Source organism: Argiope bruennichi, chromosome 1 (genome assembly GCF_947563725.1).
Source record: "Argiope bruennichi chromosome 1, qqArgBrue1.1, whole genome shotgun sequence".
Lineage (NCBI taxonomy): Eukaryota > Metazoa > Arthropoda > Arachnida > Araneae > Araneidae > Argiope > Argiope bruennichi.
The window spans coordinates 86,848,209-86,868,924 of record NC_079151.1 but is presented as its reverse complement, the minus strand read 5'-3'; positions in this window follow the sequence as shown (position 1 = coordinate 86,868,924).

The following is a 20,716-nucleotide window of genomic DNA, read 5'->3' as shown; positions in this document are numbered from 1 at the left end:
AATATAACCATTTGAATGAATCACCCTTAAATAAAAATTGTAAAATTTATATCAAAATATGCATGTTCTCTTTACATTTTTCAGATTTTTTTTAATTTTTAAAAAGCAACTATTTTATTATTTTCTATTAATTCAATTCTATTTACTCATTCTTTCTTGCATTTCCTCCAGTATTCACCAATACGCTGCCATGTATTATGTCTGAATTCTACAAGGTCCCGAAGTGAACTTTAGTTACCAGTTTACTTCAATCATACTTAAAGACACATTTCCTTATTATAATTTCAATTTTTTTTTTACTGCCCTTTTTTCACTTCTTTTTCTGGATGCATTCCGTTTCTACATACGGTTCAGAGATTTATAATTATTGGTATACATAATACAATAAAGAAAATCAGACTACAAAAGAGTAGGAAGATTTTTCAAAGAGAAAAAATATCAACTATCATAGTGCAATATTCAGTAATGCATCGTATCTACGATACGTTATGACAGGACTTTTTGTCATAAATATAATGAAAAAGAGTAATGCGAGATGGTTTGACTATAATCAACAAATATATAATGACTAGCTAATAACTTCTTCTCAAAGATTATTAAATTAGTATCTTAACAATTTGCAATAAAAAATTTTTTATCATGCCGTAGTAAAAGCTAAAACTGTTCTTTTTTCTTCTAAAATTTCCTAATTCTGAGAATTGTGAAAAAATTGCTGAGAAGAAATAGAGACCAATGGTTTTCATGAAAATTTCATAAAGGCATGAATATTTTCTGTTCAATCGTTTTTAAACTACAACCTATCGTCTAATGGCATCTAACTTATTAAAATAATGTTAAAAATGTTTCGATATTGTGAAGGAATCCCCAAAAAATTCCTCCTATTTCAAAACAAAAGTTGATTCTCATGAATTAAACTGAAAGAATTTAGGTTTACTATTAACTAATCTATAAAATTCTAAAAGATAATCCATTCATTTCATTTCATATAGTTCATTTATTTCAACTTCTTTAATGAAATAATTTTAAATAAATATAAATAATTTTGGACACAAAATCCTATTTTAAAAACGACGATTAGCATTCAACAATAATCTGTTATCAGAAGTCTATTTATCAAAAATATTCAATTATTTTTAATACATATAAATGTTTTATAATTAAATTAGAGATATTTTTATAATTTCATTTTCAGTCAATTTAAAACTTTTAAGATTTATGATCATTTAAAAGCGAATTCTAACAAAAAATACTCGATCAAACTTTTAACAATTAAATATTCTAGAAATCTGTGCTAAGAGTATTCTACAAACTTCTTGAAAATTGATTAGCGAAAACTATGAAAAGAAATAAAAAATGTTTATATAAATTAACAGAAAAATCTTTCAAACCGCTTCATTTACGATTTATTTTTTGCGACTATAGTTAAAATAAAATTTAGCCGTTTTTTGTATCTCAATAGAATAAAACTATACCTTACAATAAACCTTTCAATAAATAGTTATGACTTTTACATATATTTTTATGATGCTAGATATTATACCCAGCGTTGCTCAGGATTAAAATCCTTTATTGTATAATATTTTTAGCATAAAAAGCTTTCTCGCATATTTTTAGCAAAGGAACCTTTATTGTAAAATTTATTATAATATGCAAAACCCTTCGAAAGTAGTAGTATGGAAAAAAATAAAAAAATAAAAATAGTGGTACTTAGTAGTTTCAAGTTTAACTTTACACAACAGAGGAGTAAATTCCTGTATTTCAAAATCTTCTGCGTTGTATTTTCTGAAGAATTAATAACGATTGAAAAAAATGCAAAGAAATAAAATTGATATCATTCGAAAGGCAAAAACTTTAATTGCAATGTAGTGTAAATTATCTTCGAAATAGTTTGTCTGGTGTCACCATGGAAAAAGAAATATTTGTTTATTTCACATAGTCTGGGAACGCTCTGGGATCGAACATTTGTTTCAATTTCTAGAGTTTTACTTGCCTTGTCTCCACTTGAGCAATTGATTAATGTCTGCTTGTTTGGCACTATTAAATTATTTTAAAACAAATGGTAGGTATTAAAATAAAACAGAAATTTAAAAATAATGGTAAGTAATTCGAAGTTACCATTAATTTCAATTGAACTATAATTAATGAATTAATAACAATTGGCAATACAATTGTGAAAAGATGAAATTGTTATTGAAATGATAAAATTGTGTATATTAAGATGGTTTTGAAATTTGCTTCTTCTTCCGTTATTTCTTCTGATGTTATTGCGAAAAAAAAAGCAAAATTTATATCAATTTTTTATTAATTAAATTATTTTTTAGTTATTGTAAATAAAAAGGCGATAGTATTCTTTTTCTTGTTTTAAATAATAAATGAACAAAATTTGATTAATTCAATTTAGTTATGTAGTTGTGATCAACTTAGTAGTTTTAGATGCATACTTGTATAACCATAATGTCTTTTATCTATATTAAGATATATTTTTACAAGTAGATAAATTCTAAATAACAATTGCTGTTTTCTAATAATCAGTTTATTAAAATGTTTTAGAAAGAATATAAAAATCAGCGGCGGATTTCCGACAAATCAACTTTATTAAATAATTATTTCTTTGAAAATTAGACTAATTATATGTTTGCAAAAAGTATAAATTCTATGAATTATAAATATTATAATAATATTTTTAATTAATTTTTTTAGTAATCCTCTTATAATTAAGATGAAAGTGTGTATGTGCTACCTCTCTACAGGCCAAACTGTTTAGCCTACAGCCACTAATATATTTATACCTTGCCAATGCATATATTTATACCTTGGAAGGAGGAAATGTGCTCCTCAGGGCGATTTTTTAAAAGGTTAATTAGAATTTTAATCAATTAAAAATTAAGCTGAATTTTGAAACTTCAGAAAATATTAATAATGCTATTAATCAATTCTGAAATAAATAAAATCGTATGAAATACACTTTTTTGAATTGCAAAATATTAGTAGCTCATTGTGTATACACATTGAATTATTGAAATCATTAATTAATGTATAAATGCTTATTTTTTATAATATATTGTGATTTTAATTATGTATTAATTGATTATGCTACATTCCATATGAAAAGGCAAGTAAATTTCAAATAAATGTAATTTTTTTTATATATTATATTTATTTGAAATTTATCATTTCTCTTTAATTTTTCATTGCAATTAAAGGCTTATATTTGTAAATAAGAGAATCATTAATTAATAATTATGTTTAATTTTTCAAGAATTTTATTCCTTAAATCATTTTTTATTATATGTTAAATCATTATTTATTATATAATAATATTTTATATATTAATAAATAAATTGAAACAGTAGGATTTATTAAAAATTCTAAAATTCTAAATTAAAATCAATTTTAATATGCTTACAAAATTAAATGTGTGTTGAAATATGAGAGAAAATGTACAATTAATATGAATAATTTAAAAATCAAAGAGATCCTCATAATGTGCATTACTTGGGTAGCAGAATTCTCAAATCCACTAATAATATTTGGTCACAAAAATTGTATAATAGCAACTAGCAAATTCATTCTACATAACTAAAAGCCAGTAAAAAAACAAATAAATAAAAACAAAAAGAACTAATGATCTAATTCGAAGAAAAGAAAACATTTCAATAGGTTAAAACACCCACAGAAAAGATTATATTCTGCGACTTATTAAACATGATTTCATTATGCTTGAAAATTTTATATTTAAATAATCGAACAAGTTTATTCTCTCGCTATTCACTTTCCACTCTAAGATATACCTGAATGACTTACTCTAAGAGTACTCTTTAGATTACTCTAAGAGTAAGTCATTTCTGATTTCAATCGATGGTTTCACTTTCTTCATGTTTATGCGGGAGCTGGTGATAATTCCACGAGATAAGAAAATTGACATCAAAATATATTTAAATCCATGCCATCTTCGAGAATCATTAATCATGCTGGCTTTCAAACAGATTATTCAAAAATAATTCCAAAGATTGAAAAGATGTCTGTCTTTAAAATAAATTGCTAACTATTAATAGTTACAAGTTATTCATGCGTTCAGTAAAATACTATTTAAAATCTCTGCAGCAAAGTGGTTAAGGTCATTTTATTCTTTAAATTCCGCGCAAAAATATTAAACAAACGGAAAAGAATTTTATGGCACCGTAAAATCTTTACTGCGCGTCAGATTGTTCTGAAGTTTTCAAGCATAACAGTGAAAGTTCTTTATAAATAAATGGCAAGAATGAACATACCCAACTACCCTGGCTTGGGCCAATTATTTTGGCATGAGAACAGGCAAGTTCTGTTAAGCCAGCTGATGCTCGATTCAAATGTCATTCAAGAATGGAATACTTCCAGGAAAACATTTGTTGGTTTCATAAGGGCACGAAGATAAGGCGTCTATACATGTATGCAAAATTCAGAGTACAGATTGCTATGGCAGGAAAAAAAGCGTAAAAGCCAATCAAACTCGCACAAGATTCTATGGCAACAAAAGTCATCTGCATGAAATAGAGATTGCTTGAAATAGCGGAAATAACAAAGCAGTAACGGATTGAAGCGTTTTATGTGGCGATGTTTTACACATAACAGTACTCACACTTACCCATTTTCCCAAAATGCTCAAATCAAATGTTAAAAAATCATTTTATGTACATTTTACTCAGAGAGCGCATAGATTAGAGAAACATTTCGAAAATATCCAGCATTTTTTTAACATTTGCAGTAGAGATGAATATTTTCAGACCATATATGTTGCCATAGATAGGAGAATCCTTTTGAAAATGACCAGCGTTTTTCTGATATTTACTTTAGAAATGTACATTTTCAAAACCTATCAAAATGTTGCATAAATTACTGAAAACTTTCAAAAATATCCAACATTTCTCTAACATTTTGTAAAAGAGACGAAATTTTCAAAACAATACAAATATGCCCACATCCAACATTATTGAAGTTAAAATTTAAGTATAGCGCAGGTGAAAAGCGCCCTCTAGATCGTACGATTGGGGTTACTAAACATATTCTAAAATACATTTGTCGTCTTTGTGTGTCTTATTCCCCTAATAATTACAAATTATTAGAAGAATTTGTTATCTTACACAACATAGTGCATATCTGAGAACATTATTGTTACAAAAAAAATGGTAGACATGTAAAATCTAAATAGAATAATGTTATTAGTCAACTGTATAAACGATTAAAAGAACATATATAAGAAAGATATTAAACTTTTGATGAATTAACTTCCTAGTTCAAGAGAGTACAAATCCTACCCGAATTTCGGACTGCATAGCCGCCTTTGATTTGTATGTTGAGATCTTTGGTACAGAAAAATCAATAATGTTTCAAACTTAATAGTACTATGCTCACTTTTGAAGGCACGCTTGTTCGCCCAGATTATAGAATTTTTAAAAAATCTTTCTTTTTATAATTTAACATAACTGAAAAACATGAATTCAACTGAATCTTTTACTGCAAATTAAAACATGTATATATTGCGAAATGAAAATCCTTCTCCGGAAGTAAGGATTCGTAAAAACATGCGATTTAATGCTTTTATTGAAAACGTTATTACATTATAGTGTGTCAAATTGAATTAAAAATATTATAAAATTAAAAGAAAAAGTGTGTGAAAATTAAATTAATATCGTTAGAAAGGAAATTTTTTGTCGTAAGATATTACAAAGACTATTTTTGTAGGATAATTTTGAAAAATATAAACATCAATTTCAGTAAGCAAATCCTAACGATAATGAGTCTGCCTTCGATGAAGCCTATTTTTGCGCTTGATTAAGCTTTACGTTTGAAACCTGTCTTGATTTCTTTTGTATCTTCTTTACTCCGACTGAATATACTTTCTGATGACATGGCTAATCAGAACATTTTTAATAATATTTTGCAGATTCATTAATTAGCTAAGCGAATTATTGAATTCAATGTGAAGTAAAGATGTTTAGTGAAGCAGGCTGTAATTCGTAAGATGATTTGTTTATATTTGACTGATGCCATTCAACAATAAGTAATATAAGCGATTTCTATGCCACGTACTTTAGCGATTTATATATAGAGAGAGAGATTTTACTTTCTAAAGTACAGCTCCAGTTTGTTTGTTTGTTTCTTATGGCACTTGCCACTGACAAGCCCGCTGTTACGAAGACAGCGATTTAAGCCTGAGGGGGACGTCTCTTATTTTTTATAGCAGCGCCAACTAGGGCCAAGAGTACGACTTTGCTACTCACGCATCACTCATTCGCTTGCACAACCCCTTTTTACAGGAGGGCACATTCACACATCTCACAGATAGAACAACAGAAGAACAACCATGCCCAAACCGGGACTCGAACCCGGGACGCCCAGATCACGGGGAAGACGCACTACCCCTATGCCAGGACGCCGGCACAGCTCCAGTAATATTGTCAAGAGAAAAATATCTTGGAAAAACAACTCTCGCCATAACAAAATCAATTTGATATTTCATAATGCAGTATTGTACATCTCTTAAGCATACACTTTTTAAATCACGTTGGAAATAATAAGTAGAATTGTAAATAAGTTTTTGAATTCATGCAAGAAATTTGAATAAGTTTCGAATTTATACAAACAATTAGCAGGTCTTTCTTTTAGAATTTTAGAAGAGATGAAAGGTAATTTAACGTCATTCCAAACAAACAAAAAAAGATACACATAATATAACACCAACATATATTTTTTTACTATTATTATTATTTTGGGCGAACTTTGGATTAGAATTTCAAATGGAAGAATTGCAATGAATTCACACTGTTTTGGAAAATCCGATCGTTTAATAATTTTGAATCATTCATGTACTGTATAAGAAATTTTGAATTTCGCTTTTTTAAAAAGAAATTGAATCAGTCTGAAAAGAAATTTCAAGAGATTCCAGATAGAAGCTAATAAAAAAAACATTAAACTCATAATGATGCAATAGTTATAAAACCTGCATTTTTCAACATCTCTGAAAATTAGTTGAAAATTGTGTTGCTTCTTATATTCGTCTAATCGCTATATTAAAATATGAAATGGAGTTTTAATGAACTATTTTTTAATTTTATACTTTTATTAGCCGCCTTTGACGATTAACTATTTCGCACGAAATATTAACTTTCCTGGTTATTAAACTATTAATATGAATGCATTCATTTAAAATGTCACTTTGTTATTGAATGAGATTGAAAAATAGGAATTTAAAGGAATCAGTATACTACAAACTACTGAGCGTTGGACTAAAAAGTGTATGTGTCACAAAATAAAAGAGGAAGGGAAAATTCTACTTCAGTGTTAATACCTTAAAAAAAACACTTTTTAAATCTTAATTTTTAATATTAGCAAAAGCACACGATTGAATGACTTGATGAAAAATGAATTTAATTTGAATTTCATGATTATATTAAAAACATTATTATAGATTGAGTACAAAAATATTTTTTTTAAAAAATTATTAAAATTCGAGAAGACATTGTACGAAAATGAAATTCAATCATTTACTAGATAATTTTTGAGTTTTAAGTTAGTGTAAAAACAAATTTCTTAGATAATGTTTTCAGAAAATATAGCTGAAAATCAGTAAAAGTTATTCAATTCTTAATTAATATGTTTTATTATCTATTTTAAAAAGTTGACAATGAATTTCCTTTTTTTTTTGAAGGACGCGGATACAAATTTTATCAAAATCGGAAGAGATTATTGATTTGCATAAAAGAAGATACAAACAAACATTCATTTTTATAGAAAGAATTCAGCCGTTCTTGGCAACCAGTTGGTTCGCAATAATTATTGATTAGGTAAAATTTCAAATGAATCTTTTCTACGTAACTCAGTTTTAAGCTTCAAATTTTTATAATCTCGTAATTCGTATTATTTTAGAAGACTGACATCGTTCTGTTAATTTTGTTATTCGCTTATATAATTTCTGTTATTTGAAATAAAATTGTAGTTTAATTTTAAACAGGAAGTGATTACATTTCAACTAATCCATATTCAGTAGCATGGTTACTGAATCGAGACTGTTCATAAAAAGATATAAGAACAAAAAGAAGAATCATTCAATTTTGAATTTTGTTTGATTCGTAGAATATAGTTGATTCAAAATTCTCTGTAAAAATTTTTTTTAATAAAACTACAATAAGAGAGAAAAAAATCAAGCTAAAACAATGATACTATAAAAGTGTTTAAAAATATGCAAATATTTAAAAAATATTCATCAATATTTACTTCTGATCTCAAATTTCTATTATAATTACCACAATATTCAATAATTTCACTAAAAGCATGCCTCATACTGAAACTTACTCAACATGGAATAATAAGATGAATCATCATATTTTTATAGTCAACAATGAAATAAATCCAGGATAAAAAATGAATAAAAATAATGATTATTATTTGGGTTTCATTTCAGCAATTAGGTATATAGTTATAAAGCATACTTAAAGTATTTTTAAGAATTGTTTAAAAAATGAAAAACAATTATGCGGCAAAAAATTGGTATAATTTAAAAGATAATATTCTTTTTAATTCTATGATGATGTAAAAATTATTTTTGTACTATAATAGTACTTTTTGAAAGTTCTCGCGGGAAAACGAAGAAAATTTGCTTAATTTTTAATTTATTAAAATTAAAAATTAAAAAATATTGCTCCGGGATTCCCATTTTAAACGACCAGAGATATATATACTAAGTTTGACTGCTGTGGGTCAAACGGGCATGCTTGCAAAGTGCAACACACTTACACATTTTCCTTTATTATCAGCAGAGAGTATCTATCTACTTCTGTAATTATAAATGGATAAATTTTTAACTAATTCTTAGTATTAATTAATAAATATATTTAGTTTTATTTATATAAAATACCTATTTTTGTCCAAAGCATTATTTTATTTGAAAACTGTTGAATACAAAATCATGATCTCTTAGTCGTCTGAAGTTACTACAACGCGTAAACAAATCTTAAGTTACAGTTACTAAACAGTGACAAATATTTGTGCGCAGTGGTAATAATGATGAAAGCGAAGGAATATCAATAAAGCTGTTCATTTCACTGTCTATGAATATTCACTATGCTTGCGTAGAGGCGTAGTGTATTCGAATTAAAATTAATTGCGCGTCTCAAGGCTGCGGGGCGCGTAAACAAGAAGAAGCCGTACTCCATAACCTTGGGTGACGTCACAGAAAAAACTCCTCGCATCACGGAGCGGAACTGTTTGTTTTTCCTACTATCTGCGCTCTTCCTCGGAATGACTTCATTTGAGGTGTGATAACGTCGGCAATGGTTATGCGTCGCTTCACGATCATCATATTTGTTATTGCCTCCATGTCACGCTTGAAGAACGTTAGAGACAAATTGTGAATTAATTGCAAGGATGGAAACAAAAAGTTTTGCTGATAATTGCAGTATCTACTGAGTGATTATTGTATGTGTCTACATAATCTTTAGTGTATATTAAGGGTATCCATTAGCATTCCGTTAATAAAGTGAAGTGATATAACACTAGATAAAAAGCATTATTTACTGAAGATAAAATTATCGGATTTCCGGAAATTAAGGAAGATTTCCTTAATTTTTTACTCCTTGTTCCGCATTCCGTTTATATATATATATATTAAATTAAACAAGTAAGAATGTCTCCCAAAAACTTTCTTGCTTATTCTCCAATAAACTTGTAAAGCCAGAGAACGCCTTGCATGATATTGGCGTACAATAGTTAGGAACTATTAACTTTTGGTATGAATTCATTGTTTTCACTGAATCTATCATTCCATGCTTGGCGAGTTTTTTGGTGATTAATCCCTGGCTTGTGGTTAATAGTATTTGAAAATCGAATTTATGCTTTATACACATTTTTTTTTCTCTATATCAACTGAAATAAAGATTTGGAATGAAACTGTGCTTATTGTCACAAAATCAGATATCTAATTTGATATATATAATTCACTGCGTTTTTGAATGATCGCTTTAACATGTTTCTGAAAAGTACAGACCGACAGACAGTCAACCACTCATTAGTTTTGTCTTAAACTTTGACAGGTGTCTAAGCTATAGACGTTAAATCTATGAACCGAATCTTTTCTGTCTGTATAGTTCTCTTCATTTTGTAATTATAGTGTTAACTTATTTTCGAACAGCCGGAGGGACTACTTCTTCAGTATGGAATTTTCTCAAAATTTGATAGAAACATGTAAATTCGGTGTATAGACCGTGTACCAAATTTCAATCGTCTAGCTCAATGCGTTTATGAGTTATCTTTGTCACAGACAGACGGACATTTTCCGAATATATATTTTTAGAACTCAGGAGGAAAACGTGGTGATTCGTCAAAATCTAGAGTTCGAATTTTTTGACGATTACTATAGTTTCTATATATTATATGTACGCGAATATATAAAAAAAAATGTGAATTTAATTTTTGGAAAAAGAAAAATGACTTATTCTTAATAATTTATATATTCCTTTGAAACTTCATGTTAACTATGATCAGCTTATTAGAATAATCGAAAAATAAAAGAATTTTTACCTTTGGTAATAATTAGCTTATCTAATAACAACCAGCAGGAGTGATCTCTTGAAATTTTCTCAAATACATTCTAATAAACGTACTTGTACCATATTAATTGTATGGCTTCGGCAAACAATAGTTACGAAAGAGATTATTGACGAGCAATTTTTGCCATTTTTTAACCATTAATATCTGTATTGCAACAAGTACTAAAAAAACCAACTGTATTTTCTGAACATTCTTTTTCTGGCCGATTAAAACCGAAATTAAAACCGATTAAAACCGAAAAAAAAAACTCAAATAGCAGTTGCGAAATTATATATTGAATTTCATAAATGTAAATTGTTGCGTTTTTTTAATTATTACATTTACATTTTTAAAGACCAGCAGCTGATTAATCCCTTTACGAAATGTGTTTCTAATTTGATGTACAATTATATTTCACGTGTTAAATCTGCTCAAATGTTTTTCTTGTAGCCCTTTTCGTTTTGCAGTAATTGTATTAACTTATATTCTAATACTAAATAGATAGACTTCCTCTGAATGGTTTCGTTCAAAACTTGATAGAAATCTACAGATGTGACGTGAAGACCATATAACAGTGGTCTGCTCAAATTTTTTTTATTTATTTATTGTGTTCCTGAACAGATATAATTCTAAAAATGTATTTTATTTTTATTAAAAAAGAAAATAAAAAGAGAATATTCGCCTATATATCGATTTCAATTTTTTCTTGACGTTTACACTATTTCTCTTTGTATCGAAGAAAGATAAAAGGAATTAAAAGAAAAAAGAATAATTTCTATTGACACTTTCGAAGCTTAATTATAAGCTTATTAGTATAGTTCAGTTCATTAAGCTTATAATTATATTATTATTATTAAGCTTATTAGTATAGTTTTAGTGTTTAGAAATTCTTTTTCTACGAGGAATTTTATATGAAGTAATCAGAAGTTTCAAGATAGCCCCAATTTTTTGCATTCTATCCCAACTTGAAAAAAGTATTTTTCAGACCTGTCCTGCTTTTGACTAAAATTGTTTGGATAACCCCTCTCTCTCTCTCTCCCTTAGGCCGCGGTGGACTGGTGGTAAGGTTCCGGCTTGTGAGGTTCGAGACCCGAATCCACCGAAGAACCGTCATATAAGGGGGTCTGTTGCACGTTAAATCCGTCATGCCAAACGTCCTTCCGCTGTTGTGGTGTGGTGTGGAGAGGGGGTGCCAGCTCAAGTGTCGTCCTCGTCATCTGACAGCTGTTCAAAATTACGAGGTCCGTCCCAAAAATAGTCCTAGTGTTGCTTTACAACCGGACGTTAATATAACTAAACTAAACTAAACTTTCTCCCTCTTTTTTTACAAATAGGTGTAAAGTCAAAATTAAAAGAATTTTTTGATATGATAATCTAGATATTATTTTTAAAAACTAGCTCCTGGGGAATTTCTTCTGCATTATAGTAAGCAGTGGCCGCCTTTCGAGCTTTTTTGATTCGCCTAAATGAATGGCTGCTAGAAATTTCAAATAAATATTTTTCATAATTCTGTTTTAATGACTTCATTAGCAAAATAATTTTTTAATTCACATTTTGATAGACATATGACTGACTCATCCTATTTTAGAAGTTCACAACATACATTGTGATATGCATTTCTCTGATTTTCTGTTCATATTTTTTTTATATCTGATTATAGCATTGGAAAGAAAATCAATATCAAAAATAATCGTGCTTAAAAATTTTTTTCACCATTGTTTTATTCAGAACTTAATCTTATGTATAAGCATAGTCAAATTTTCGCTTTTCTTTAATTAAGAACCAACCTTATACTGAAACTTGACACATCAAGGCAAAATAACCACACATTGGGTACTCGACCCGATACTCACAGAAAATGTGAGCTGTGATGTGAGCTGTTTGAACCCTGAGGGCCATTACCGGTTACAGTACAGCCCTTCCCATGGGAGATGAGGAGTAGCCAACCTCATCAGTAAAGGATAGCCACCTTTACGTAACCACACGGGTACATAAAAGGCGCGGGATTGAGAATCAACCATCCTACCGGAACCTATTCATCCTCATATCTGAAGTGCCGGTGTGAGATCATGGAAAAGTAAGCCTATTCTTCATATCTTGATCATCAACAATGGAAAATAAACCGAAAAAGAAATATTTATAGGAACTAATTTTATTAATATTAATAGTAACTGATTTCCCATTGAATATATTGTTGTAAAAAGTGATTAAAATATTTTCCAAAAAAATGTATTAAATATAGAAAAAAGTTATAAATCAAAAAATCGATATCAACGAAAAGATTAAGATTATTTAATTAAGATTAAAAATTATTTTTAGTTATCTTGGAAGAAACATCAAAAAATTACTCAATTTTTAACTAAAATTTCACAAAAAAAAAATTCGTTTTAAAGTGCACATACCCACTTTGCAAAGTATGTATATTCCAAGTTTGACAATTCTAAGTCGGACAGTCTAGCCTGTAGAGCACAAACATATACATAATGAGACACAAGATTGTTTCTTGTGTTCATTAAATTGGTCGGATCTCACTGATCTCCTCTTGGCAGTGTGATGCGAAAATTTAGAGAAAAATGCTGGGTTAGGTTTTGTCAATATCATCTGAAATGTTTCAAAATAGTGAAACAATTCCTAAATAGTCATCGAATGGCCTCAAAACAAATAAAACTAGTTTAATGAGGTAATCTAACAGAATATCAGTGGGACTTGTCTCTCTGAAACTTTCTTGCATAATATCAAATAAATACATTTGTGTTATTAACCATATTCCACTGGCGATCCTATTGGCATACAATCTTTGGAACATTTTTCTGGTCATTAATCGCTGAGATGCAGATAATATACTATTACCAGAATGTGTGCTGTAGACGTCTTTTTTCAGACAGATTGGAATACAAATTTACAATTATAGTCACAAGATCACTCACCAAAATTCATATAATAAAGTCACTGCATTTTTGAATTTCAGCACTTTGCATGCTTATGAAAGTACAAACAAATTACGAATTTGATTCTAAATTTGATACTGATTTACAATTCAGATTTTAAACCTACATACCAAATTTTTTCTATCTTGCTCTTTATGCTTTGCAGTCTTCATGTGCATTTGTAAAAGTCTATATATTCAGATATATAGACTTCCTGTAAATGGGTTTCGTAAAAAAATTGATAGGAACCTACAAATTTGGTACAAAGACCGTATACCAAACTTCTTTTTTCTACTTCAAAGCGTTTTTGAATAACGTGTTCACAGGCAAACTTAATTTTTTTTTCGGATTCAGAAACATCTGAGACATGTAGATTCATCGAAATCTCGAGTTTGAATATTTTGACGATTATATTATCTTCGTATACAAGAAAGTAATAAATGGCTTATATTACTGCATAAAAGTTAGTATTAAAATTTCATTGATTATCATTCATTTCCTTAATATATTGGTTCACGTTTTCATTAGAATCAATGAAAAGTAACGAGAAATGGTGAATTTACCGATACGTCTCAGTTTCAAACATTTTGTCATGACTTGAAGTCTCTTAATATCTAATACCTAAAATATCGTTCTTTTTTGATACTTAGAATCTCTCAGATTGAAGTTCAGAAAATCATTTGACCACAAGTTTTGATCCTATAAACACAAAGCAGTCTTGATGCCAGGAAAATAACATGAAAAACGAGTGAATTGTTGACATTTATGAATAATCTTTGAATGAAACAGAGAACTGAACCTTATATCCATTTTACTAAGTATATGAAAGCGTATAAGTATCTGAATTTATAACGTGGTTATGTCGTACATAAGCAGACTTAATTTTGTTTATTATTAATTAGAATTATTTTCGTTAACTCTTTTTAATCGTGTGAGGTTATTCGAGCTAATTTGATTGGAGAAAAAGCAAATATGCAGATATTTGATTAAGTTTCAATGCAATACATAAAAATACATCCAGTTCGTCGTTTAGAGAGACAAAAAACAGCTGAGCACAAGATATATGAGAGCTTAATTTATTCCTCGGTCTCTTTCTTTCTCTAATAAAGTATCCATATTTTTTATCGGTTGAAACCTTAGTTTCTATGCCGAATGTTGCACGCTTTGTTATGTACTGTGATCGTTTTATGTTTTTGCGCCAAGAAATGGCCAGTTTTTAGTATACATGCACAATTTTCCTTCCTTTATAATTACACTCATTTCATACAACTTTAAAACAAAATAAATTTTCCTGAACTGTAAGTTTTCGTGCTGACTTTAAATTTAAGGTCTTTCAATAGCTGTATAAAAAGACTCTGATAGAAATTTATATATATATATATATATATTTCAATAGCTGTATACGGTCTTTCAACATCTGGTCTGTTGTAGAGTAAAACTACATATATGGTGTTTCTAAAATTGTTTTCTCTAGTGATGATTTATGAGAAAAAGTTTTAAACCATTCAAGATTAGCTTTAAGGAAATGTTTTTATTTATTTTTCTTCTTGGGCACTGTACCGTTCCAATTAGCCTATGCCATCACTGTCTATCCAACGCTACAAATTTTCATTTTCTAACACTTCACGTAGACTACATATCTAAAGAGAGAATATAGTCAGCAAAAATTAAATTTCAGATTTTAATAAATTCTCGCGCAAACAAAAAAAAAACATTCTTGGAATTATATCTGGATACATATAATTTAACGAACAAAACCGATAACAGATAAATAAAATGAAATTTGGTATGCAGCCGTGGCATTAAATGTGTATCTCTACATCAAATTTTATGCCGAATGATTCTGCAAAATGACTGTCTGTCAGTCTATTTGCGTATGTATGAAAACGATAATCACAAGTTAGATGAATGAAATTCATCGTTTTCTACAAAATGATTTGTATCACACTTTAAAAGGGTATATTGTCTGCTCATCCATGAGTATGCCAACATGATGCCTCAAAGTTGCTTTAAACCACACGAATATTTTAATAGACGAACACAGGACTACACGAACATTAAGCAAAAGAACAAAAGTATAGGGCTGGTTGCAGTTTAGGCGAACATAGAATGGCTGTTATCCTTCAAGTTCGATGCTCACATTCTCTCGCTCCAAGCGTCTCTATAAAAAGCGGTAAAATATACGTCAGTCTACATCGCGACACAAAAACAAAACAGACAGAAATTTTTCTCTTCACTGATTTCAATATGAGATTTTGATAGGGATTTCTTTGACAAGTATTGACTTAGGGAAGGGAATTTTAGGTATCTTTAAAAGAATGTTGTAAGCATTCACAATTTTATTCCCTTTATTTGGAATGTGGAAAATGCTGAAGTCAGCAATTTCCTAGAGCGCATGTAGAATTAATTAAATAAAAAATGGGATGGATCAGGAATAAAATAACATTTTAGAATAAAGTTATCATTGGCTAAATTAAGATAAAAATTAAGAAATTAATAAGAATTTAAATTAGATTAAGAGATATCAATATATACAATATATACTTGACTGCTTTCAACATAAGACGAAACTATAAAATGTTCCATATTGTAGAAGTATACTTTCTCTTTCAAAATATATCGTTATTTTATTAATTCATAATTATTTCGTGCCATTTTTTTTTTGCATGGAAAATGCAGGTGGCATAAGCAATATGTTGCATACTCATTATCACTGGTCATTTATTTTTTTTATTATGGAAAGAATTTATCGATATCCTATATCCTGTGGCTTACCAACAAGTCTGTAAAATCTTTATGCAATTCTAAATTAAATTCTTCTAAAATTACGAGGCTGTAGATGAAATATAGCGAAAGCAATCGCATAAGAACAAACCAAGACTACAAAATAAGATACATGCATTTCTCGAATTTTCCAGTTTGATCACTTTATTTAAAAGAAACATGTTTCACAATTCTTGAGGGAAATAAATTTAAATTTCAGAAGGTTTTTTTTTTTTTTTTTTTGCAAATAATACAACATTTGTGCATAGCATTCGTTTTTGCAAAATTCTGTAATGATTCAAGTTCAACTTTTTCTTAAAAGCAATACGTACATTTTTCATATATATATAATTATAACTGTATTTCCTCTTCTATCGACAATAATTCAAATTTATGAAATTTGTCTCTAATAGACTGTTATAAAATAGTACTCTTTTGCTGCTGAAAAATTGCCTTGTGGCAAATAATAGCTTCTTTCATTTTTGTTGAATTTCATACTATTCTTTGTATTCTTGATAAAGCATCCTGGATGAAACAAGTGGGATTTTTTTCATTTTAAAGATTGAAGACGAGATTCCAACACTCAAATTGGATTTTATTTGGTCTAGCAAAAGTTTCAAACGTATCCTAAACCTTGAAATATAGAGAGGCTACTTGTAGTTGATATTTCCAGATATGTAGAACACAAAGAAAGGAAGTGTTATGAGCACAATATCTATTTTAAAAAGTTTCCACGAAGGTCACCATCGAAATTTACAAGATTGTCAGTATTTTCTAGCACAAATTCTTAACACAATTGTGGCGTGATATAATGCGCCTTTGATTCATTTCTCCTGACAAACAGAGTCAGATAGCCTCCTGAGAACCACGCGGTTGTACAATAATCATCGAACTTGCATTATCAGAATTTAACCTCTCCATCAAAGTGATAATTCCGGACTTGATGACTTGGTTGACGACGCAACAATCCGGACTGCTGATAACGTTATCGATTCACACGCGCTTCCACACATGAAAGAGTGGCGATAAAACTAATCTCTAAATGTTTGGAAAAAGCTCGTATTCTTAGCAACTGGTAACTGTAGAGCGGAAGAGGTTTCGCAATGGTTCGATAAAGGCTTCAGGACTTTACTTGGGCATACACTTGACGCAGATAGAGATAAGGAAAAAGGAACAGCTGGTACTAAATCTAACCGAATTGATAGGCGTAATCTGTCTTTGTGTGTTTGTCGCTTCTTCACTGGAGGAGGTGTAAAGTTTGGGTCCCAATTCCAGTGTCCTGAGAATAACTTCAAGGCTGGTTCAACGGGCATGGTTTTGAAATCACCAGGCCAGTTTTCCTTGCGAAAGGATGCAGGAAGGCCGTGTTTTTATTTGATAAAAATAAAATGCAGCACGTGTGTCCTTTGAATGTGCACACGGCACTTTTCGTATCATGTGAAGAAGTGAAATATATTCTTGAATTTTGGCTGAAGCCTCGACATTCGCTAGTATACATTCATTTGATAAATACTTTCATTAATCACAAAGAATAGTCTTTTTACTTTCTGGTATATGTGGTATAGAGAACGTATAGTAATCGTCAAAAAATTCGAACTCAGATTTTGATGAATCTCCACGTTTTAGATCACCCTGTGTACGAAAACACTTTTTTGGAAAATGTCCATCTGCCTGTGCGTTTGTGACAAAGTTACTCAAAAAAACCTTCAGCTAGATGGATGGAATTTGATGTGCAGCTGAAAACCAAATTTCCAGATTTCTATCAAATTTTGAGTAAAATCCGTTCGGAGAAAGTCTGTCTGTCCGGCTGCTCAAATGTAAGTTAGAACGATAACTACAAAATGAAGAGAGCTATATGGATAAAATTTGGTACATTGATTTAACATCTTTAGTATAGACATCTACCAAGCTTTGAAAGACATCCAACAAGCTGTTAACTGTCTGTCGGTCTGTACTTTCAGAAGCATGTAAACGCGATAACTCAAAAACTTTATGATTTAAATATATCATATATGCTACGTAATTTTTTGAAGTGAAGTTTTGTTACCAAATTTTTGTTTCAATCGGTTGGGAAGAATGCGTCTGAAACCCAAATTAGATTTTTGATTGCTATCAACCTCATGCCAGGGATTAATAGACAAATAACTCGCCAAGTTTGACACGTTAGATTCACTAAAAATGATAAATTCACGCCAAGAGTCAATATTTCTTAACTATTGTACGCCACTGACAATCAAGGTAATCTATGGGATAACAACTTTATTACAGAGTGTGCGAGAAAGTTTTGGGAAGACCGCTTCCGCTGGTTTGTAAACTTACGCAACAAAATATTTTTTGCTTGATAATATTATATAGGAAACTGACGGATTTTAAAGGTCTTCTTTTTTCTTAATTAAGATTCAAAATCTGACACAAATTAGATAAGACCACCAACTAAATATCAGTCTAAATTATTTACGTCTTACGCTTTCTAATTCAATTAAAACTGCCAGTTAGTCAATCATTTGATGAATTTGATCCTAAAACTGTTTCATATTTATGATTCTTACCACAAATCTATATATATAATTTTATCCACTAAGCCACTTGTGTTTTTGTGTTAGCGTATTCATATTGGTACCGACGAACAGGCAGACTACCTGCTGAAAAATTTCGTTTAAAAGTTAAAAGATTTTTATGATATTGGTGTAAAGACCGTATACCAAATTCTATTCCAGTTAGCTCCTTACATTTTTTTCGTGTTCAAATCTGGAAAGATATGAAAAATTCCAAAAACAATTTCTTCGAATTTAATGTCTAAAATGCGTCGATTAACTTTTGTATTCTTAATTTTTCCTCCAAATTAATGATCTTCATTATTGATTTTTTTTGCCTCCAATGTCAAGAAAATTCTCTCTTTCAAAAGATTTCTGTAGTTTTTTTAATGAATTCTTTTTTATATGAATTAATTAATTTTTAATTGAATATAATAATACATTTTTCCTTAAGAAAAATCGAGAAAATTCTTCCAAAGTTCTTTTTTTTATTCCACAACATTTATTCGGTTCTTACTTTCGTAATAATTTTTTATTATTATCTGTTGCAGATTTTATTTAATCTTTCTTCCATCTCTGACAATAAAAAAAGATTAAAATCAGCGATAAAATTAATCTTTAATTGTTTGGAAAACATTCATGAAGTAACTATGGCTAATGAAAATATTTCTGCTAAATTGCAAAACTCGAAGAAATTATTTTTTGTAAGAATTAGATAAATTTATACCGACAATCTTAAATTCGTGCTTTTATCATTATATTATACTTCAGAATTATTGCTCAATAATAACTTCCTAAATCGCTAGAGATATGCTTGTTTCCTGTTAGAAAAATGCTTTAAATGACATAAAGAATTATATTTTATATTGAGCAATTTTTTTATATAACTTTTTAAGGGGAAAAAAAACTATCGGCAAGTTGTAAAGCAATGGTACATTTCTCATCATCCAAGTTAATATTTTCAAATTCTTTAGGCAAAAACAAGGAGATATTATAGATAATGTCTTTAATGATATCTCAAAATTCAGCATTCTTTGCAAAATAAATATTTAGCATGTTCTATATTGCAACATTTAAAGAAATAAATAATTATAATCAAATACATTCGAAAGAACTAAAGGCTAGTAGCATCTAGAATTTTCTTAAGCTGACCATTTTGACATAATGTTGCGGATAAACATTTCTGCTTCTTTATTTTTATCTCATTAATTTTCAACAAGCTATTAAACTTACGTCCACGAGCATTTAAACAATTTTCTAACTAAGAAAATAAAATAAATGTAGATTATTTTATTTATTTAAATGTGATGACATAGAAAATAGTCGAAGCTGTGAGGTGAAAATCACTTTTCAGTCCCTAACTTTTAAGCAATGCAGTTATCACAAACATTTAGCACAAAGCTTTTAGCACTTTAGTCGTTCATTTTAATACGATAACAATTTGTTTATTTTGAATTATTTTTCTATTTTCATTCGTAAAGATGGAATGGGAAAATGAAAATTTCGCCCCAACCCCCAATATTTTCATTTTTTCGAGTTGGATGACTCATCTACGAACTCCTTCAAGATTGCTACTTTCTTTACAGCATATCTCAGAGTGATTAAAACCCAATAAAAATTACTCTACGTTATCGCTTTAATAAGATAATGTGGGAAAGCATAATCAATATATACTAAGTGAAAAATTATAATACCAAATAAAAGATATCATAGAAAAGATAATTTCTTAAATTTTAAAATGATGTAAAAATCGTTTTTCTCTTTTAATATTTTTGAGAATATTCATGATAAAATTCCAAAATTTCATTTCAATTTTAATTAATTGAAATTTCAAAAAAATTCTTTAATATGCACATTCCTATCCTCCAAAGTATAAGCGTGCGAAGTTTGGTACCTCTAGGTTAAACGATTTAGCCTACAAAGCGCAAA